Raw genomic sequence first — 24,092 nt, 5'->3', positions numbered from 1 at the left:
CCGGAAAGCCAGAGTTGATGCCTTCAGTTCTCCCCCCAAATGACAGAACTCCAGCCATCTAGTCCTTCTTATTTCCCTGGAAACTGCTCATCGGAGTAATTCACTGTCTTTGTTTAAGATGAGCAAGTTCCCAAAAGGGTGTTTTAGAACCCGGATCTCTGAGCACCCTGCAAGGAGAGGTGTGAGACAGCAAAGGAAGGAGTCAGGGGAGACGAGGTTTTGTCTGCTTTTCTTTAGGTTTTAAACATTATTAGATGATTTCCTTGAATTTCTAATAAGCAGGTGGAAGTTTAAATTACAAGATCTCTAACAGAGTCAGAATCCAAATGGCGCAGGAGCCGGCAGACAACAATTGCCTTGGCCGGATGGGTTTCAGGTTTGTTCTTTGCAAAGACAAAGCTCCCATTGAGTGGTGGAGAGGAGGGAGCGCCCGTGGAGGGTTTTCATTACCCTGATCATCATCCCCACGGCAGGGAAGGACGTGGAAGAAAGAAAGCATAGCCCGACCTGGCCAGCATGCGGCTGAGGATGACAGTCTGGAATGAAAACACACACCTGATATTTGTGGCTCCTCTGGAGCAGGATGGGGACATAAGACAAAGATGAGGAAAGCAGGAAGCAAGCCCAGCTATGCAAGCTCATGTATTCTGCAAAAATAAAAATGCACAAACATCAGAGCCTAGAATGGGTTCACGGTAGCAAACAACTACGCCGTGATTTGTGCTGGAGAGAAGTCTTGCTGAGGGATAATGGGAGATTCGGTTCACACTCCCTTCATCTTGTTTATTAAGAATTTGCAAAAGCTTTAAGCCAGAAAAGTTCAGTATAGCAGAGTGGTTATCAAACCAGAATTCCACAGTGAGGATTTCGATCCTACTTGAGATAATGAATAATAAATGATTTGCATCTAAGCTTCATGTTTCTCATAGGGCTTTTGTGAGCATTTAAATGCAAACATACGTAAACATTAGCAGTGTTCCTAGCATTTATAAGCACCCAACAATTTGTAGCTATTTTTCTCCAGCTTCCTTGCACCTTGAGAACAGAGGCTCTGAGCAGCGCCACAATCTTCACTAGACCTTGACCGCTCTTAGGAACGTCCTCCATTGAAGGACCTTCAGCCGATTGCTTTCTTGCTGAAGCCTCAACATTTCCAGTTTCTTCTCGAGAACAGCTGGTCCCAATCTACTAAATAACCCCTTTGCACACTTGAAGACCATTATTAAGATTCCCTTTGGCCATAAACATATGAAGAAGTGTTTAACATATGAAAAAAATGTTTAACCTCACCGGTAATCAAAGAAATCCAAATCAAAACAAGAAAATGCAATTTTTGCCTATCAATTTGGTAACTTTTTTTAATGATAGTACTCCATGCTGGTGAGGGTAGGGTAAGGTGGCAATTTCGTACATTGCTGGTGGGAGCATAAATTGGTACAATCTTTCTGGAAAGCAATTTGGCAATATGTTATCAAGACCCTGAAAATTGTCCTTACCCTTTAACCCAGTAATTCCACTTCTGGGAATCTATCTCAAGGAAATAATCAGACTCAGACCAAGATTTCTGCACCATGGGATTTGTTATAGTGCGCAATATTTTGATTTATGAATACCTAAAAGCTAACTAGAGGTTCAGTGATGTTATGACATATTAAAAAGTTATTAAAAGTCATGTTAACAAGGAATATTCAAGGACATGAAAAGCGGTCACTATAAAACGTAAAATGCATGTACACACAATAGGATACACAACTAAACACAGTAGGATTTTAATTACATAATAACATATACTTACATTTTTATATGTGTGTAGAAAAAGACCACATGCAAACAGCAAAATATTAACAGTTCTTGTTAAAGGATGACGGACTTATGGGTGCATTTTGATTTTGCTCTATATAATTTTAATCAAAAAAATGTTAAAAAGTTGACATGGTCTTATATATGTTTCTAAGTAGCTCAGTGTGGTCCCTGGCCTGCCATAGCATGTTGTCCAGAATCTAAACAATGGACTGTCAGGGATCGCAGAATTTTTCTGGAAAGGGCCAGACAGTAAATACATTAGGCTTTGCAGGCCCCATACCGTCTCTGTTGCACCTACTCAACTCTGCTGTTGTATGGCAAAAGCAGCCATAGACAGTACGTCAACAAGTGGGCATCGCTTTGTTCTAATAAAACTTTATTTATAAAATTAGGTCAAGTCTGTTTTAGCCCATGGTGTTAGTTTGCTGACCCCTGGCCCAGATGATTTGAATTTCTTCCAGCCCCCAAAAGTCTACAGTTTCAAACAAATATACTTGAGGAGACTTCTAGAAGGGTAGGCTGAGGTAAAGTCCTTCCCCATCCTTCTCGTGAGTCAATCAGCCTGAGGCTTCTCTTCCCAAGCGGTCAGCTAGGGGCTTTTTGATGGGCCTTGTCTGTGCACCGCAGCACAGGTGTTCCCTCTTGCCCATCGTTGGCACCCCCTTCCACATAGGTTGTCCTGCACCACCCAATTTAGCCCTTAATGCAGATGGTGGGGTGGGGAGTAAGGAAAGCCAGAAATCTTAGTGATGACAGGAGAGGGGCTGCGGGCTTGGCACAGTTGATGGCTAGTTTGAGATTTCTACTCTCTACCTTCCATGTGACCGTAGAGGCTTCCAGATTCCTAGGTCTGTTCTATTTTCCTTCTGGCCACTGTGTTCCAGAGAGAGGAAGGAGAGAGATGGAAAATTGACCGTACGTTTGCTGCATCCCAGAAAATGTTCAAAGGGGTGCAAAAAGAGGAAGAAAGGGTTTTTGGTGGGTCAGTTTTATAGAGAGATAAACTGAACCCTCAGCGAGGGCACGTAATATACTTATAGGTACACTTAGGTAGGATATGAAGCTTAGAAATTTCCCTTCTTGGAATTGGAATCCTTTACCACTCTCCTTGGTATATACATAAGTCCTCACTACGTACTGGTAGTCTTTCTCTCCACTCCCACCTCTCTTTCCCTGTCCCCACTCCTGTTGTATGTTTCCAATGGGGACACCCCATCTAAACCATTTTAGACATTAGAGCCTCATCCAGGAGGCAGAAACAGCATCTCAGAGCAGCCTGCATATCAGACCTACTGATGTGACAGGAGATTAGAAGATGAAAGTGACATTCCAGGAGCCTTTACTTCCTTGTCACTTTTCCCTACAACCAAATCAAAGGAAAGGTTGAGAACCACCAAGTGAAAATGGCTCACGTGGAAAGAAAAACCAGTGATCCAGGGCTTCTCCCGAAGTCCTCTTCTGGCTCTTGGGTTTGATCCCCCTGATGTAGTTTGATCTTCTGTGGGACTTTCTCTTGACTCTGAATCCACATAGTGAGTCCAGAAGACAGGAACAGAGGTGGACCAACTTCCCACAGAGACTGCACCATCCTGGTAGTTAAACAGTGATGAGGGAAGGAAGAGAGGAGAACAAAGAGATTTTGCATTAAAAAATTTAAAGCTCAGATGGTTTATTTTGCTCATGAATCTCTCACACCACCACCAAGACAGAAAATATTTATACCTAACCCTCACCTCCACCTCCACTCTCCATTAACTGCCTGTCTGTAACTTGTTTTCCTGTTCAAGACTGCCCTTAATGCGTATCTTACTCTGATTTCCCCTGGATAGAAGCGTTCGTTATTGTTTTGTTGGAGCAAGGGCGTGTTGAGGGCCCATTGTGAATTGCACTGTTGCACACCATGCCCTCTTTTTATTAAAACGTATTCAATAAACAAACATTGGGAGTAGCATGATGTATAGAAAGATCATAGGATTAGAGGTCATTCATGTCTACTTTTAAGGCATTTTCTCTATAGAAGAGGCCTCAGTTTGAAATGCACCTCTATCTATTACTTCCCAGCTGTGTGAATTACTTAATCTCTCTAGGTTTATCTTTCTTCTGTTTAAAGAAAAAAAAAGAACAGGGTCGGGGTGGGAGGCAGAATGATATCCATCATGCAGAGTCGTAAGGTTGGAACAAGAGACCATATGTGAACGCCTGGGACAGGGTAGGTGCTCAGAACATCTCATTCCCTCTTCACTTCTTTGAGCAAGCAATGTGCTAATAGCTCTGAGAAATGCAGAGAAGAATGCTACCTGTCTCTGCTCCCCAGGTGCCGAGTCTTCAGGGAGCAATACTTACGTACACCGATAACTCAAAGGTTGTGCATGCTGTGAACGCTCATGCAATGTGCTGTTGGAACAGAGGAGAGGGGGAAACTCATTCTAACTCCTTATTAGTGAAGGCTTCAGGGGGGTGCAGCATTTGAACCGAGCCTTGAAGGACAGGGATGGAGACGCAGGATAGGCTTCTGGGCAGGGGAACTGTCAGAGCACAAGCTGGAGACAGGAAAGGACAAGGCACTTCAGGAAACGATGAAGCGTTCAGGATGGCTGGATGGTCAGGTGCATGGAGAGCCCGGAGTGAACTAACTGAAGGAGGTCAGATCACAGGGGAGCTGTGAACACTGTGCTGGAAGATAACATGTTATTATGGCGGCCATGAGTTTCTGACACCAGGAAATCATACCATCAGAAAATCATTTTAATAGGGTGAACACACACTTCTGTCTGCCCAGGATACTTCCATCGTGTAATTATTAATAGAATTCCCTTTCACTCTCAAAAGTGTTTCCATTTGGAGAATAATTTATGTGGCCACCCTAACTTTAGATTACTCTGCTGTCAATGGGAAACAGAAACTGGGGGAAAAGATGCTAGACCCAGAGAGACCAGTTCAAAAGCCACTTCAACTCTCTGAGTAGGAAATAAGAATCTCCAAAGGTAGAGAATTAGCAAGAATGGAAAGAAAGTGATAGGTCTAAGACCCACTTGGAAAGTAGAGTCAACAAGACCTAGGGATTGATAGATGAAAGGAGTAAGAGGTAAGAAGGCATATAAGATGGCTGTTATTTTAGTATTAGATATGTTGACTAATGGGGATGAACATGACACTCGTGTGGAGGAGTGGAGGAACAGCAAGGAGCTGGAAATGAGAATCTAGAGCACAGAAGAGGTCAGAGCTGGAGATGTGGATTTGGCAGACTCTTGGCTAAAATCATGGCGGAAGTGGGAGTGTATGAGACCACCCAGGGAGAGGGTAAACAACATGACACTTGGGGCACACTGACAGATGATAATGAGTCATGTGCAAAAGAAATGAAGAACCAGGGAGCAACAGAATCATAGGCGCCCGGGGAGAAGAGAGTTTGGGGATGACTGTTTGGATCAACAGAGCCAGATGCTCCCCAAGGACTGAGTAGGATGGAAGAGGGCAATTAGCAAGACCTTTGAAAGTTCCATTTCCCCAGAGCAGTGGGGGCAGAAGGCAAATTGCAGTGGGCTGAGGAGTGAGTGGGAGGTCAGGAAGTGGTGTCAATAAGTGTAGATGATTCTTTCGGTAGATCTGTTAGCGAAAGGAAGGAAAGAGATGAGACTGTGGTTTGAGGGCATAATCAAGAGAAGGAAAGCATTTCGGGGAGTTAAGTGGAACCTGAACACGTTGGAACACCAAGAGGAAGACGCTGGCAAGGAGAGGGAGTTTGAAGATGCCAGAGATAAGCATTTGGAATAAGATTCCTATTCCTATTCCTAAGAGGGGTTCTGCCTCAGTGGAGAAGCCAACCATAGACAAGAGGCAGGCCCCCACCCTCTCTGAGAAGGCTGGAAGGAAGGGAAGCTGTGACACGAGAAAACCTTGATGTGGATGGATGATAAGGTGAGAGAGTGAATGGTGGTGATCGTGGTGGCAGTAAGAGTGGCGGTATTATTCCCAACAGTTAATAGTAATTAGTACTTTTTGTTTACATGCAAGTTCCTTGCATCGTTTTAAGTAAACCCCCACAACAACCCCGTTTTACATGTGAGGAAACTGAGCCCAAGAGAGGGTAAGTAAATTGCGGACAATCCACTATAAACGTGGCAGAGCACGGATTTAAACCCAGATCTTCCCAATGGCACAGCCAGACTCCCAGGCCACTTGGAGTCAGTATAGACCAGTGGCTTAGTCCTCTCTGTAGAGCCGGAGGTGAAGTCATCCGCTGTGAATGATGGGGGTGGATTTGGAGGCCTGAGGAGGGAGAAGAGTTGAAACAGCTGCTGTGAAGAATGCGATAGGGATGGGCCAGGGAAGAGAGAGGGCACGGACAGCGTCCCAGGGGCGCCGACAGCTTCCAGCAGATTCCATCTTGTTCTTATCGCCACTAAACCTGCACCCCACACTCTTCTCATTTCTTTTGTGTCCTCTCTCCGCTTATTCCTCCCTCCAGGGAGATAAAAGTCACATGGCCCAAGAAGAATGGGTCCAAGATTCTTCCAACCACCAGAAGGCTTGGCGATGGCCGGGGACTGGAGCCGGGGAGGTGATCCTCAGAGTCTTTGCCCTACCAAAGAAACCCACAGCCTGAAAGGCTTAAAGAAGCAGTGCATTCAGTGGGCAATAATGGTTGCAGATGGAAGGTATGGGAGCCGCAGGCCGGTTGCTGGGACCCAACCGCAGAGGAAGAGAGCTGGAGTCAAAGAACCCAGGAGAGCTGGCCATGCCCCCCTCTCAGGCCACCAGCTTCTACTCCATTAACAGGTCTGTCCAGGTCTCTTTCTATTGGAGACCTATTAATTTTAGTTAGCACCAGTGAAGAGGACTCCTTCCCTGCAGCCCAGATCTTAAACCTTTTCCTCTGATTCACTGGTTTGACTGCTTTGAAAATAGTAGCAGACTGAAACAGGCTGGCCCTCCCTCTTTGGGAGAACTCCATTGAATTATTAACTGAAGGTGTTGGCCTTAGGGACAGGCTGGAAGACACAGGATTACTGCTTGTTGGATGTGGCCCACCAGCTCAAACAGAACTATTAAGCCATTGGTCAAATTAATAAAATCCATACGAGACCAGAGTCTAGAAGAAGCTGGGCTCAATTCAAATTTCCATTAAAAACAGCTAACAGGACCAGGGAATTGGCATTGAATTCTAGAAGTGTGCTGGCTTCTTGCCTCCCAAACGTCATTTTCAACACATTGGGACTCAGGATAGAAAATCTGTGGGCTGGTAGACTCCAGAAGCTTTTATTAGAATCTTCTCAGGGATGTCTTTTCCAAAGGGCTAGAGACTTACTTGTAAGAGAGTAAGTTGATTCTTAAAAATGGAGAAAAAGCACAGGGAAATTGACCATGTCTTCTGTTCAGGCTAAAATGGAATCATTTGTGGGCGGGGGTGGGGGGGGGGATACAAGCAAATGGTGCACTAATTTACGTTTGAGGGTGGCTGGTTGGGAGATAGGGGGCAAGGGAAAGGGGAGACGGAGCTCTTCACCGGGAATTCTGCTCAATTCTTGTGTACTCAGAATCCATGGGGCAATGTTTGAGAAGCAGTGATGCAGTGTTTGTGCGCATGCACACGCACAAACAGACACTCCGGGCTTCCGAAGAGGTGTGCCATTATCCAGCCCAAGTTAAAATAAAGCCCCTGGCTCCCTGTCACCCCTGGTTTAAACTGGATTCCCCTCCCACAGGCAGGAGTCTCCTGAAAACGCTGGGCACGTCCAACTCTCCAGCAGATTACCATCTTTCCCTTAAGTCGCCCTGAAAAGGAGCCCAGGGGCAACAAACCCCTGCCTCTCGCACCCGTTCCAACATTTCTCTAATTAATGCAGGAGAAAATTAATTACAGAGGGATTTTCAAGACCTCGGCACCTAATGACCAGCCCGACTCCCCCCGCCTTCCCCCGGCTGCCGGCCGCTCCCCATTGGTCCTGCCCAGCCCCGCCCTCCTGCCCCTGCCTCGCCCCCTCCCCTCCCTTCCCAGAGCCGCGAACAATACCACAGGCTAATTAGGCAGGGAAAGAGTTTCTTGGCACAGGGGGCTGAGTGCTAGGTCAGTACCTTGAACAACCCAGAAGAAAAACAAAACAGCATTAAAAGGAAAAAAAAAAAAGAAAGAAAGAAAGAAAGAAAAAGAAAAAAGACCTGCTAATCCCAAGCGCATTTCCGCCAAATATTCTCCTTTTCAAGTGTTTTCTTCCTGGTAAACAAAGTTCTGTCGCTGGCTCTGGAGATTTTAGGACACGGTTGCTTGGTAATATTGGGGAAAACACGAAGTCCTCACCTCAGCCCATTTTGTTTCTCTTCTCTCTTGCTCACTTCACTGAGAGGCCCCGACACATTCCCACATCGCCTGTTTGTAAAGAAGAGCTGCGTTTTCTTTTCTTTTTTTTTCTTTCTTTTTTTTGTCTAATTGCTTCCCAAAGCCAAGCTAGGAACACAGATTTCATGTCCTCCAGACCAGTGTTGTCCAGCAGAACCTTCCGCAGTGATGGGAATGTCCTACATCTGTGCTCTCTCATATGGTGACCACCAGCCACATGTGGCCGTTGGGCACTTGAACTTGGGTTCGTGAGACGGAGCAACTGAAAGTTGAATGTTATTGAATTTTAATTAATTGAAACTGAAACAGCCACATATGGCGCATGGCTTGCAGTGCCACGGCTCCTGACAAAACCCCCGTGGGCTGAGCCGCAGGGCCACTGCAGGGACAGGCATAGAGTCTGGGCGGCTCCGTGACGTGAGTGAGGGCCGGAGGATGGTTTGGCGTAAGGAACACACAGGCCGCCGTCTAAAAGTGGCCCATCTTCTCTCTGTGTGACCCTGGGCATCTCTTAACTCTTCTGTAACATTTGGGACAATGACATAAGTACACCTCAGGGTCACGTTTGAGGTCATGGGCACCAAGTTCCCAGGGCATATGTAAGTCTCCTAGCGACCCCTTCCACCAGGAGTATCGGGAACAGCTGGTGAGGCCCACTCTGCAACCCTGCTCTTCCTGGCTTGCCTGTTTGCTCCCAGAATTCCATGCTCCCACCTCCATACCCTTGCTCCCCGCTTTCCCCTCGCCTGGAATGCCCTGCCCTCCCGGCTCCTTTGCCTTGGCCTCAGTGATTACTGCTCAACTTAAAAGATCCTAAAGACTCAGCTTGAAAATCCCTCAAACCAAGAAGCCTCTTCTTCTCTTCCCTTGTCCTTTCTCCTCTCTCCCTCTCTCCCCCTCTCTCTGCAATATGGCAGCCACTAGCACGTGGCACTTGAGAGGTGGCTAGTGCGACTGAGCAATTGAATTTTAAATTGTATTTAATTTTAATTATCAATTAGTTTAAGTATTTAGTTTTCTTTGACTTTCATTAATTGACATTAATATGGCTCTCCCTCTCTCCCTCTCTCTCTCACACACACAGACACCTACCCCGTAGCTGGGCCAGATGCCCTTCCTCAACTTCGTCTCTGTGCACATCTGCTCCTCTGCACTTACCTGTGATCTTGTCTTTTAATGATCTTTTTATAAATCTGGCATCCCCATTAGAAAGCGAACTCTCAAGGACACAGCCTGTGTTTGACTTTGTTTTGCTTTACACTGGTATCCCCAACATCCAGTATGGCATCTAGCACACAGTAACTCCTCAATAAATACTTGTCATCCGTGAAACAGCAACCATTTATCCTAGTTTACACCCTATGTCAGGGGACAGCAAACCATAGCCCGTAGGCCAAAGCTAGCCCCCGCCCGCTTTCATATGGCCATCAAGCTAAGAAGGGCTTTTTTTTAAATGTTTAAATGGTTAGATTTTAAATGGTTATATAAATACCTGCATAATATTCTTGATTTTGCCTCTTGGCCTGCAAAGCCTAAAATAGACACTTTCTGGCCTTTTAGGAAAAAGTCTGCCAACCTCTGGTCTAGATCCCATGAACAGTGGCTGATGGGCCTTGGTGCAGCCTTACAGTCAGAGAAAGGGAGAAGGGACGCTCAGGGAGGGGGGCTGAGAGAGGGACCCCAGGCTCACATCTTGGACATTTCCAATAGACGGAACCCCGGATGCTAGGTGAAGCAGAAGGAGCTAGTGCCCAGGGATGCAGCCGGCTTGGCAGGAGGGCAGGCCTTCCCTGTGAATCCTCTAACCGCCTGCCTCGCCCCTGCAAACACCGCAGGGAGTGGGTGTTGGGGACCGATGTGGACTTCTGAGAAACTTCTGCCTTGCCCGCACTGGGGCCACGGCAAATGGAAGAGGGGCTGATTTGGATTCCGTGCTGTGGTTTGGCTGCGTTCAGTAGCAGTTTCCACTTAAAGTCAAGCCCCCAAACATGTTTTTAATAGCAATGGAAAGGTCTTCCAGAGCAACACGCACAGGGGCTTGGAAGCAATCATCGGGCAGGCAGGAAGCAATCTGTTCTTCTCTTTCCTGCTAAGACGTGAACTGGGGTTTCTAAGAACTGAAGCAAAGATTGCTCCAGGCCCTGATGACACTGTATCAAGGTGAGCAACAGGAGTCTGAAAAGTTACCCTGTTTCCCTCGCACATCCCTTCACACCCTGCATACCCGCTCCACGTCTTCCGATCTCCAGCTCAGAAGCAATGTGCCGAACGTCGAGGGCATCTGGGAGTGCCCGGAGGCCCACTCGTTTTCCTGCTCCAGTCATTCTTCCAAACAGGGAGGGGTCGGGTGCACCCAACGTGCTAAATATTTCCCTGCTGGAGAGTCTATTTTCCTTCTGCTGCTGCTTGGCAGCAAAGAGACAGGAAGCTATTTAGATATATTATCTTCCTTTTCAGGAAGTTTGGAGGAACTTTTCTATTGCAGTTCACACAAACATTCCGCCTAATGGTCATTTAGTCATGCCGGCTCATTAGGTCACCAGTGAAGAATGCTCAGCCCGATTAAACGTCATTCGAGCTTCTCCTCACTTGTCTCAGATCCAAGGGAGAAAAGGAGCTTTCCTGGCCTGGTGGTGACCGAGACTGGGAGCGCAGCCTAAAGGCCACAAGGCTCCAACATAAAGTGATTCTTACTTCCCAGGGACACTTAGGTTTTATAGAGTAATTTATATGTGACTGAGCAAGATGGTGGCCTCTACAAATAGTTTTCGGCCAGATAATGCTGTCTTTTAAGGGAGATCAAAGAAAACACTTGGCAGGAGGTAGCGAGAAGGCTGTTACAAAAAATGTGATATGGATCCCTGGACTAAAGGTCAGATCACAGAGATGAGTCAAGAGTTGGAAACTAAGACTGGTGCAGACCATAATGGCTACGATTGATCTGTTATTATGCTATAGAAACTATTCTAAGTGTTTTATGTGTATTAGCTCATTTAAGGCTCAGACAAACACAGTACCTCATTTAAGATTGGTACTATGAGGAAATTGGCCCCGAAGTCAAATACTTTGCTTAAGCTCACACAGGTGGGGAGTGGCAGGACTGCAATAGGTATCTGGCTTAAGCTGACCAATGGAATTTTCTGCAAGGACAGACATGTCCTATATGTGTGCTTTCCAATATGGTAACCACTAGCTGTATGTATGCGGCTATTGATTACTTAAAAAGTGGCTGATGCGACCGAGGAACTGAATCTTTAATTTTATTTAACTATAATGTATTTAAATTTAAATAGCCATATGTGACTAGTGGCTACCATATTGGACTCCCAGATTTAGGCAGTCCGGCTCCAGAATCCACACTCTTAGATGTTAGACTATCCTGCCTTTCAAATCAGTCAAGAGAATTTGGAACTGTTTATTAGGAGAATAATTAAAATCTAGAGGTAGAGTTTAATCAATATCTTCAAGGACAAGAATACATGCGAAATTAGACTAAGAGGGAATGTAAGAGAGAAACATTTGGCTTAAATTAAACAGTAGGTGTTCCGGTCAGGTGTTTGGGAAAATCTCTATAAAGGGAAGAAATATCAGCATGGTTTGTCAAGCTCTCTGAATTGTATTGAGCTCCTACGATGTGACTTCATTAACTCTCTTCTCACTAGAGCCATGTGGTCTAGCTGGGAAACCAAGAACTCCCGCACACCAATCAAGCCTGCATGATCCAGGGCGGGGTAGGACTTCTGAAGCCTGATTATCCTGTTGGAAGTCAGGTTAGATGTTTATCAGCAAAGACAGGAGTGATCAGGACATCTTCATGAAAGAGATAGCATTTTAGCTGGAACTCGGAGGAAATGGCTTGGATTAGGATGGTGGGAAGTTGGGAGGGATAAATACAATGACAGACTTGGAAATGAACTGTTTTCGATGACTCTCTTGGAGACTGACATACAGGGATTAATAAAAAATGACTCCAAATTTTCTAGCTTGGATAAAAATAGCGGTTCTGGGGGCAGACACAGGAACTTTAGGGGGTGGTAGGAGACGGTTGGGGAAATTATGACTTTGGTTTTGGGCATGTGGATTCTGAGACGACAGCTTGTGTAAATCTTGGATTAACATGCACTTTTCAAGAGCTGTTAATGTCCGATTCAGATGAGAGGAGAGTGGATCAGAAGGCTGCCCAAGGTCACCTTCATCCTAGTACTCAGATTTTGCTTTCCCTCCAAGCTTGAGAAATTAGGCCATGGCGGAATGGAAGAGAAGCCACAGGACTCCAGAGATGTTCACGTCACCACTCGACCGGAGACAAGTGCATACCTTGTTTGCTATGCTGCACTGAGTTGACAGACATCCGGTTACTTCATCTTGGAAGTTATATTCATCTGCCCTTTGAAACATCCTGCCCAATGACCGATTTTTTTAAAATAGCTTTTTTTCCTGATTATATTTGTAATATCCACTCACTGCAAAACATTTGGAAGCTTCAAAAACAGAAATAAGGAAGTGCAATCACACACACACACACGGACCCACACAAAGACCCACAAATGTATGTGTTTATAGTTTTAACCCATTTCTAGCCGGTATTTTAAAATGCATTTTTAGCTAACAAAATCTGATAACTATTGCCAATTTTCATTAAGTTGTTAGTATGTTCTAGACTTACAGGGAAAAACATTCATGAATCTCTGCATACAAACACATCTGGAAGGATCTGGTCCTTCCCTTTATTACCCAGAAAATACATCTTTAACACCTCTTTTCATCATTTGCTCATTTTCTTTTAACCAGAGGGTTTTAGATTCAGAATTACGTGTAATAGACTGAGAGGCAGCCTATGAGAAGCCGAGAAGAGCCAGCGGTTGGGAGCTGGGAGTGAGAAGTAGGGACCAAGAGAAGCAGGTGTCTCGTCAATATTCTATACTTCAAATCTGGAATTCCTGACTCTAAGGAATGCCCCAGACAAGAAAACACACGCTGAGAAAACATAGGAGAATCCACAAATAGACACATATTAACGGCACATGGAGAGAGATGGAGCATCCTTGGGAAGAAATGAGAGTGGAGAAGGCACAGGATGAGATGGGCTAGGACCGAGGGGAATTTGTATGTTGTCTTAACTGTGCTAGGGCCATCAGGGCCTGAAATATTTCCTAGGGAATCTGACAGTTGAGGAGAGGGAATCTACAGGTCATTGAAATGCATCCAGACACACACAGGCACACAATCTCAACGGCACTTCTTCTTCCCTCCTGCCTTGGTGCCCTGGGATTCAAACTAAGGCATTGGTACTCCATTCTTGGAGACACCACACCAAGGGTGGGGGTGGAATCTGGTTCATTTTTTCAAGAAACTGCTTGCTCCCTGAGCAAAGCTCGTGGGAGAGGAGTGTTGTCTCAGTGTACACACCTCAGGAGAGGGGAACAAGGGGGTGGCCTTTCCTCCCAAGATAACACACAGACCATCTGTGATTCTCTCTCCAAAATCTTCCTAATGAGCTGTCTGGGGGCGGGGGGGGGGTGATTATTTTCAACCATATTTTGGCCACTGCTTGTTTTTTAGAATTCCATCTCCATTTCTCGATTTCATAAACGCCGCTTGCCATGACCTTTCCCTCTCTACCATCTTTGACAGCTTCTCATGCGTGAAACATATTTTTGTTCATTATTTTGTTGTCCACAACCTCCCCTCACAACCAACCGTCCAGCCCCGGTCTCCCTCCCTGCACCCTTCACCCCCATGTCAGACATATAATGAATTACCATTCCTTCAGACAACGAGGTTGAAAACTTGTGGTCTCCAAGGCAACGGGGTATCCTGGGGTGGGGTGCCACGGAGGGGGGCTTGCCCAACCAGGAAAGGACTGGAAGTAAAGGGGGGTGGGGAGGCAGAAGCAGAGATGATATCATTCCTGAAGCCTGACAGCAACCAATCAGCTCTTGAGGATATGATGTCACCTCCCCCACCCCCACCCCCTTTTAGCCTAGGTAGCCCCACTGAGAATTCTAGACAAGTATTGAGCTGAAGTTGTATTGCTGTGAGAGAAAGGCGTGGGGGATGGCAATGGAGAGAGAGAGAGAGATCTACCCGACCCTCTGGATGGCCCTAGCAGACATTACAGTTCTCACTAGAGGCAGCCCCATAAAAATGTCATCAGCTTGGGCTCTCTCTGCGTTACAACACAATGATTTCTTTGGGGAGAAGAAAAAACCCTAAGATTTATTTTGCAACCACACCCCCGCCTCCCTTGGAAGAGAAAAACCAACCAACAACAAGTTGTGAATGAAGTGTCTGCAGATCAGCCCCCACCAACCCAGCCTGAGAACTTTCGGAATGGAAAGACGCACACTTTCACGCAGAACCAGCTGAGTTGATTGCTGCTGCTGCCTGCAGCCATGGGAATGGGGGACACGCTCTAGGTGCTCCAGGATGGGAGCCTGATTTGGGGCAAAGCTGCCCAACTTGGTGGTGCGGGCCACTTAAGGGGAGGAGGGGTGTCTGTCCCCAAGACAATGACAGCATCTAGGGCTCAGTGCCAGGCTCCTAGGAGAATCAAACAAGCCATGGCTTTAGGGAGGGGTGCAGGCTCGTTAGAGAGCCTACTGAAGTGTTACAACCATGCGGAGAGGGGAGGCTGAGCGTGCACGGCTCTCTGCCGCCAGCTTTTTCTCTTGGGATTGGGAAGCAGTGCTGTTTTGCAAAAACGTTGCCAAGAGTCCGGGCCACAGGATGGTGAGTCCAAGGGCTCAGACCAGGCCAGGACTGCTCTCTCCCTGCCTTTGACCAGTGCAAAAGGTACAGGTTCCCCCACAGTGTCTTTCTGGAGTTGTCCCACATGGACCCACCCGTGTTGCTTTTGAGGAAACAGGAGTAAACATCCCATGTCCACTCCCCGTTTTGCAGACGTGGACGTCAAGGCCCAGAGAAGGGAAAGAACCAGCCCAGTTACCAACAGAATCACCAGTAGATCGGAGGCTAGGACCTAGATCCTGGATTCTGTCTACAATCCACTATTCATTCTTCGAGACAAGCCCATGATATAGTAGTAGTATTTGAAGATGGAAGGTCTTCAGTTTCAACATCACCCATTTGCCATGCTCTTCATAATTAATTACATTGTTGGAATGAGCTGGGGGTGATGTCATCCCCATTCCTACGAACGGTGAGCAGGAATCGCTCTGCAGACGTCTAGTGCACATCCAGGATGCACCCAGCCCTCCCTTGACCAGGGGCCCCGACACACAGAGAACCATAAGGCACAGCCACTCTCCCAAGGGGCCCACATCCAGGAAGGGAGACAAAATGGGCGTCATGAAAATAGATGCAGAGTGTACACATGAGCATTGTGAAGCAGGGCTGGAGACGCTCGAGGGAAGGGGTGAACATCCATATTTTAGCAAATACTTACTGGCTTCCTACTCTGTGGCAAGTGTTGAAAATAGAAATATGGCTAAGTCTGAGTTCTGCCCTCATAGCACTTATATCAAGAAAAGGACACTGAGGCTGTGAACATACAACATCCACCTATGAAAACTCAAGGAAGGCAAGGACTTGGTTGTACCGATGGTGTGTAACCCAGCATGGTACCTGGCATATGGTAGACACTCAATATATTATTGTCAAGTGACCAAACAGAAGTAGTGCCTAGAAGGATGCTTCGATCTCTGGAGGCCATTAGCAAGGAGGGGATACCGGAACAGGGCTTTTGAAGATGAATAATCATTTGCCAGGTGGAAGGAGGAGGAATATTCTAAGAAGAGGGAACAACATTTGTAAAGGCATAGTGTATCAGGATGGGACAGGAGAGATTATGCTAAGGTAACAAACAACCCCCGAGTCTCCGTGGCTAAAAGTAACAAAGGTCTATTTCTCATTCTTGCTGCGTGTCTATTACAAGCCAGCTGGTAGCTCTGCTCCATGCCATGGCCCGTCCCGCGACCAGGTTGATGGAGTAGCCACTCCCGGAATATTGCTGGTCACCGTGAAAGATGAGAAAGAGGGCTTCACTCCGAAGTGACATGTCCCTCTGCTCAAAACTTATTGGCCGGAAGTGTTCACATGACCCAAGCCAAACCCAGGGCCTAGGAAGGAAGTACAGTCTTACCGTGTGCACAGTTGGCAATGAGCTGGAAATATTTGATGAGCAACATTAATGATTATGACGCACGGACATGTCAAGCTGCCTCGGTATATTGGGGGAATATATATTATGAGCCAGAGCAGTCCAAGAAGGCTTCATGGAGGAGGTGGGCTCAAACTGGGCTCTGAAGACTAGGCAAGAGCAGGTAGACAGAAAGAAAAGGCACTACAGACAGCAGAAAATGCCCAAGCCAAAGCCAGACCCTGGGAGTGAAGCTGGAACCAGGCAGTGGGGTGGGGGTGGGGAAGGGTGGACTAAAGCTGCAGGACGTGGTTATTTCACCAATTGAATGCCAGTCCTTTCAAGGGTCAACAAAATTGATCCAGCACACCAAAATGACAGGTGGGGCTTCAGCAACCCATGCCTCTGCTGTTGTGCCATTTTTTTTTTTCACCTCATATTGAGAAATTTTCAAACTTACAAAGAGTTGCAAAAATAAAAATAGTAAATACCCTTTTCCCACAGTTGCCTGTTGTTAACATTTTAACTCATCTGTGCTCGCTCGCTCTTTCTCTCTCTCAGTCTCTCTCTCTCTGTGTACACTTTATTTTTCTGAATCATTTAAGGTTAAGTTACATACATCATGGCCTTTTCCCCTAACTATGGCAGTGTGTGTTTCCTAAAAATAGCAATCTTTTCTTGCATAACCACAGTAAAGTTATCAACTTCATAAATTTCCATTTGTCAGATACTTCCCTCTCTGTCCATGTTCCAGTTTTGTCAGTTGATCTAATAATTTCCTTTATGCCACTGTGTCCTTCCAGCCCAGGGTCCAGTCTAGAATCAGTCAGGTTGGGTATTGCTTTGAGTTGCCATGTCTCCTTGGCCATATTTAATCTGGAACATTCCACAGCCTTCTTAGTTTCTTATGACATTGCCATTTTTAAGGAATACAGTCCCACCTGACACCTCTCTTCCCTTTAACAACATCTTCCGCGTTGGGGGTTTGTCTGATGTTTCCTCGTGAATAGGCAGACCTTATCCATTCCTGACTGGGCTCCTGCACAGGTGTCCTTCTGAACTTGTCCCTTCTGGAGGTACAAGATGTCATCTATCCCTCATGGGTGATGGTAATTCTGATCACCCGGTCAAGATGTTGCCCAATTTCCCCACTAATAATGGCTGTGTCTGTGGGTTTCTTCTTCCTTGCAAATAATAAGCAGTCTGAGAGGGTACATTTCAAGATGATGCAAATACCCTGTTCCTCGTCAAAATTTCTTCCCACATTTACCATCCAGTGACGATTCTTATGTGATCCAATTTTCAAGATGATGGTTTCAGAATGGTGATTTTCTGATTCTAGTGCTCCCACCACAATTACTAGCTGGCCCTCAGAATTCTACTAGCAAGGGCCTCCCTTCTCCCGATTTGTATATTATCTATCTATCTATCTACCTCTGTCATCTATCTATCAATATCATTAGCATGGGCTCATGAATTCCTTTTTGTTCTTTTCAAGATTTTATTTTTCCTTTTTCTCCCCAAAGCTCCTCAGTACACAGTTGTATATTTTTTAGTTGTGGGTCCGTCTAGTTGTGGCATGTGGGACGCCGCCTCAGCATGGCTTGATGAGCGGTGCTAGGTCAGCGCCCAGGATCCGAACCGGCGAAACCCTGTGTCCCCAAAGCAGAGCATGCAAACTTAATCACTCGGCCACGGGGCCGGCCCCATGAATTCCTATTTTTAATGGTATATAATTTTTACGGACTGAATGCTTGTATCCCCCCACAAAATTCATATGTTGAATCCTAACCCTCAATATGATGGTGTTAGGAGGTAGGGCCTTTGGGAGGTGATTAGGTCATGATGGTGGAAGCTTCGTGAATGGGATTAGTGCCCTAATAAAAGAGACCCCAGAAAGCTCTCTCGCTCTTTCGCCACGCGAGGACACAGCAGGGAGATGGCTATCTATTAGCCAGGAAGTGGGCCCCTACCAGACCCTGAATCTGCTGGCATCTTGATCCTGGACTTCTCAGACTCCAGAACTGTGAGAAATAAACGCTTGTTGGTTAAGCCCCCAGTCTGTGGTATTTTCGTTATAGCAGCCAGAGATGGCTAAGATGATTAATGCATTCCCATACTGAATTATTTTGCTGTTCCAATTTGTGCCAGACTTGGCCAGGAGGACATCCTTCAAGCAGATCTCTATGTCCTTCTGACAAGCTCTCATCCTATTTTGAAATTTATATCATTTTTGTAATTGGTACAAAAATGAACTTATCCACCTGGATGTTCCAAGGGGACCCCAAGGCGACTGAAGATTCAAAGGCTGGAGACTTCCAAGCAAGCAGGAGGGAGCTCCCACTTGTCCTTTCTAACATCCTGGGGAAACGAATCTGCTTTGTCAAGGAACTGACAAGCCCCTCTTAACACAAACCATCACAAGAGCATTAGAAACTCCAAGAAATGACTCCACGCTAATTTGCCTGTCCCTCCCAGAGTGGTTTCTTGGAGCCAAGAGTAAAAGATTTAGCAGCACGGGGCAGAGACAGAAGATCTTATTTCTTTGGACCACTGTAGCCCTAAATGCTGCATTCTTAGAATTTTTGTGGATTTCTGTGCAGTTTTTAGCAGCCTGGATATGAGAGTCCCTATTACCATCCTCGTTTTGGGCGCCAGAACTAATTCTTTATACTATTACTCTTTCCCCTCACCCTGATCTCCTAATAAAAAATATTTGGTAAGGTTTCTCCACTCCCATTTTACAGATGATGACACTGAGGTTCCCAAACCTTGCCCAAGGTCACACAACCGTGCATTTGGACCCCAGCACTGATGTAGTCCTAGCCACTCTGACTCCATCAGTTCGTCTAGACAGAAAACCAACAGGGACAAGCATATACTTCTGGGCTCATCTTTCCGCCACGCACTTTCCATGCCCAGCAGCGTAGCCTGCTGAGGGTCTCACACACAACGGGCCCCCGAGGCTGCTCTGCCTGTGCTGTTCATACTGATGGGGCTTTCCTTGGGAAACCCCCCACCCCTGCCCCCCACAGACAGCCTGAGCAAAGAGTGACATGCCCCAGGGCCATGTGGAAGCAACTTTAAGACGCCAAAGAGGTCAGGGCAGCTGTCCAGGAAGCACGTCCAAAGCAGAGTGTCTGAGGGCTCCAGATGTCCCATCGTAGGGGGCCCCATGCATGCATCCCTCTCTCCAGGGTCAGAACGAGAACAAGGCCTACAGATTAGGAAACTGTCAGCGCCCACAACATGGGTCTGCCAGTGCTGGCTGGAGGACGGCCCAGAGCGGAGACCAGAGTCACCCGGGCCCTCATAACAGGACCACGGGGAGCAGTGTGGTCAATCCTGAGCTTCAGATCCCCCTAGGTAAAACACAGAGGCCAAAGGCCCACAGAGGGTTTGCAGGCGTGTTCCTAATGCCAGCCCCACGTAACTCTTCTTCTCTTATTCTTTCCCTCCAGTATCCTTTTATTTTTCTTTCGCTTAATAGACGGCGCTTTGGAATCAGGCAACTGGAACTAAAGATTTACTTCAACCTGAAGTTCCATGAATCTGTTTCCTCTGTAAATGGGGACAAGGATGCCGACACCTCAGAACTGTGTTCTGCTTAAATTAGACGGTGTTTTTCCCATTGGTGCTCAGCCCAGAGAAAGCCCCTGGCAATGGAAGCCAGAGCAGTATTTGGAGATCGCCTTCAAAGAGGGAATTAAGGTAAAATGAGGTCATGTAGGTGGGCCCTAATCCGTTATGACCAGCATCCTTATAAAAAGAGGAGATGAGGACGCAGATGTGGGTGCGCACACAGTGGACACACCGAGGAGACAGCCGTCTTCAAGCCAAGGAGAGAGGCCTCTGAAGGAACCAACCCTGATCTTGGACTTCCGGCCTCCAGAACTGTGAGAGAACTTTCTGTTGTTTCAGTCCTGGGTTAGGGCCAGCCCCACCCAACATGGGTCAAGCCTTTGCCCTCCCTCTTTGCTCCTGCCCTTTCTTTTCCTTCTGCCTTTTTCCTTCTTTGCCTGTGGTCCTCCCACCCCACTCATGGCCCCCACAGGTCTTCCTGGAGATTCCTGGGGCTAAAGTGTTGCTGGTACCATTCTTCATGGGACAAGATGTGGAGGGCTCATCTGGTCCAGTCTTCCAAAGTTGCCGGGCCTTTGGTTCAAAAGAGGATGAAGAAAGCCATAAAAGATGTGACTTTGTATTGGGCTCAGATCTGTTTTTCACTCAATCAACCCAGATCTACTGCCTACCATGCTTGTCACTCAAAACCCACTTCATAACACCTAGCCCCAGAGCCGGGGGTCAGAGCAGCCCTGAGATAAAATCACTATTTGCCGGTCTCTGGCTTCTCACAAAACTGGTTCTCTACCTCCCACCATCCACCGCCCACCGGGCCCACAGGCAAGGCTGCCTGGAGAAGACACAGGCTCGGTGAGTCAGCAGCAGCTCAATCAAGGACACTGGCTGCTTAGGGAAGGCAAGGCCTCAGCCTAGCTCCCGCCGGGCTGCTGGCCACCATTGGGTCCGGCTCCACAGAACCCCAGGCCCGACATTTCAGACAGGGCCACAAAGCACCTCCTTTGTCGGGCGTTCTTACAAGGCCACCATCCTGAACTCGTGCCACGTGGGCCAGGTAGCAGCCATCCTACTAGTCAGAAAGCTCTAGAAGGTGGAAGGGTGTCTGGGAGGAGGGATGGGGAGGAGGAGGGCCAGAGGGGCAGCAGGACAGGCAGGAGACCCTCACTAGCTGTTCACTTTGGCTCCATTCCACGGGGCAGGCGGCCTGCACTGGCCCTGTTTGTGGCCTGTTCCCACGCAACCATGGCCTTCTTCCCATGGGCAAATCAGGACATTTCCGGAAACGATTACAATCAACCACAACACCCTGAGAGCTGCCCCAGAGCCCCGCCAGGGCAAAAAACACACTGTTCCTCCATTTTATGAATGAGCAAACCTATATGCTTTCTATAAACGTCTGCATAAATCACCAACAGACATTCCCATCTTGGCACAAAGAAAACCCACCCCAGGCTGCACAAGCGGCTTCTTCCCCAAGAGGGAGGGAGGCCCAGGGGCCGCTCGCTCCATTTCTTCTGGGCCCTGGGGAGCTGCCTCCTGAGCTGTTCTCTGGCTCTGTAGAGAAAGCTCTTGCTCAGACAATGACTCAGCCCCAAAGGGGCGGCAGCTCAGCTTTCCAGAGGCCTCCTGAGCTGAGCCTCAGGTGGGGCCCAGCCAGACCTGCTGGGATTCAGGGCATCCTTGTTAGCTGTCCTCCCGGGAGCTCCAGTCTCCCAGACCCACGGCTGCACCCTGCCCGCTGCAGCTTGCACGGGGAGCACCTGTCCGAGACAGCCATTGGAAAGGTCTCTGTGCCGCTGGCATTTAATGTAAAACCTCCGTGTGCACTTAACTAACAAGTAATCATTAATATTACCCCTGGCCCATGTATCCAACTGTTAAACTGACACTAATGAAATGAGTCCCAGGCACCATGACCAATATTAAAACCAAGTCTGAACTGTTAACTTAAATGACCCGGACTGATTTATGCATCGTGCCTTGCATTTAACCAGAATGGAGGGTATTTTATATCAAAATGCACAGACGTTTCTCCCACCCTGACTTTATTCTTTCTTACTACCTCCCAGCCCAGACTGGATGAGGCCAGACCAGACCAGACGGTCCCAGCCCTAATCGCTGGGATCATGGTTTCGCCTTCTCCGTGAAAGGGATTCCTGACAAAAGGGGACAGTGCGTGCGAACTCGAGCGTGGACGATCAGGTGTTCATTAGCACCCGCGGCGTTGGGATCAGCTGCCACGAGCATGCTATGGAACTGGCTAACTCGAATGGCTTGAGTCTACACTATGATTAAAAAAAAGAGGACTGTTGCTTGCAGGGGCTGCCTGCCAGTCCCACCTCCTGGAGGCTGGCCTCCGGGAGGCAAGAGAAAGTCCGAACCCAGGAGAACTGAACTGGGGAGGCACTGCTGATGGCCACCCCAGTTCTGCCCTTCCCAAGCATGCTGGGGTCGGAGGTCTCCCTTCATTTAGAGCTAAGTGACACATTTGTCCCACAGGACCCTACACTCGAGTTGGTCAGCCTGCCTTTCTCCTGGTCCCACCCCTGGCATCAGGGACACAGCCATTGCACACACCCAAGGCGGGTCCTCACCCCTGTCATCTACTCATGAATCACAGACCCGTGCAGGCGGGCAGCACGAAGGAAAACGCAGCCACAGGCAGCCGTAGTTCTCAGGCAGCCCTGGGTGGGGCACACGTGGGCCAGACCAGGAGAGCAGGTGGGCATGGCGCCCCCAGGCTCCTGCAGGGCAGGAGAGCATGGGTGTTAGGGGTTAGGCAGCTGTTGGGGCATTTCACTGCAAGGACCTTTGTCCGAAGCTGGTGCTTGCACAGCCAGCTTTGAGGGTTTGGGGGTGTTCTCGGTCTGCAGATAGCACCTCCTCCCTGTAACCACCTGAGGAAGACCAGAGGGACAAGTAAGGAGTCACCCAGCCAAGGAAGGAGTCGAGGCAGCTGGGATAAAGGATGGCGCTCACCCTCCAATTCTGGCAGATGCACGTGCCCCACAGGCTGCACAGCACGGTAGACTGGCTTCGAGCCTGCTAATTTAGAACAAAGGCTCCAGCATCAACCTGCATGATTTTTTTAAAATTCACTACTTGGTTTTGATTCCTAGATCTATCCCGTATTAGCTGTGTGGCCCTGGGCAAGTTACCTACCCTCTCTGAACTTCACTTTCCATATCAATGCAATGGGTTTGATAACAGCCATACCACTCCTATCAAAGGAAGAAGTGAGATGCTGTGCATGAAGCCATCTGCACAGTGCCTGGCACATGGTAAATGCTCCATGGACTATGGCTGTTTTTATCCTTCTTATTCATCCGCGGAGCCGGCTAACCTCTTCTCCCCTGGAAGGGAAGGTGCAGTCTCCTAGCCTCCTACTCTTTCCTTACTCATCAGCTCCATGTCCTGTTTATTCTTCTCACACAGGCTCTCCCTGGGAACACGGGACACGGGTGGCAGGTCTGGGAGCTGTCAGCTGCCAGGTGGCATGGGACAGGCCAAACGATCTCCCCGCAGAGCCAGCTTTCAGCACCAAGCCCATTTCCACGTGAGTCCGAGGCTGCGCCGGCAGGGCGTCACGTTCGGGGTTCGGCTCCCCCTTCCCCTCCTCCGTGCCTGCCCCGCCGGAGCCTTCAGACAGCCCTGCTGCCTCCGTCAGGCCCTAACTCGTCAGGCTGGCTTGCCTTGGGACCGAGGCTTATCCAAACATCTTCATCGCTTTTCATAAATTCAATCCCTCCTTATCGGCCGCACCATCAGGAGGAAGGGCAGGAGGGGCTTGTGACTGAAGTGTGGGGAAGAGAAGCTTTAATTAGCCTCCTTGCTCCGCGGGGTCACCCACAGTTCAATCACCCTGCCTTCACATGTTCCCAATCACGTAGTGGGAGCGCCAGCAGCACACACAGCATCCGCGTCTGTCCTCTGCTCCTTGCTTCCAGGGGGCCTGCCCTCGGTCCAGGGCTGGGCAGGGGGCCTGTGAGCGGTGAACGGAAACCAGCAGGCAGGCGTGATGCACTTAGAATGCCAGTCCTAGGACAGCTGCCCTGCCACTGCTCCCAACTCACGGGAGCATCTCCCATCCAGCCGGTCACTGTACAAACGGCTATAACAAAGCCCCCGCCTTGGTCCCGGGAGCAAACTGACCCGGCAGAGAGCATCAAAACACCTGTCAGAATGCAAAGTCCTTTGGCCAGCCCTCCTGGGCTGCCTCCTTGATAACGAGGTGGAAAGAGCACTGGGTTCGGAGGAGGGCTCATTAAG

General features: G+C 48.1%; 1 long non-coding RNA gene across 1 annotated transcript in view; it reads right to left on the bottom strand.

Moving 5' to 3' along the window:
• Positions 1 to 3,392, bottom strand: part of LOC138916112 (uncharacterized) — a 61,609-nt gene extending 58,217 nt beyond the window's left edge. Inside the window, exon 1 of the long non-coding RNA XR_011422844.1 lies at positions 3,216 to 3,392. This is a non-coding gene — a long non-coding RNA (uncharacterized lncRNA). The remainder of the gene's footprint in view (positions 1 to 3,215) is intronic.
• Positions 3,393 to 24,092: the final 20,700 nt, after the last annotated feature.

This window comes from Equus caballus, chromosome 11 (assembly GCF_041296265.1).
Source record: "Equus caballus isolate H_3958 breed thoroughbred chromosome 11, TB-T2T, whole genome shotgun sequence".
NCBI lineage: Eukaryota > Metazoa > Chordata > Mammalia > Perissodactyla > Equidae > Equus > Equus caballus.
This window is presented reverse-complemented; position numbering and strand designations above follow the sequence as displayed.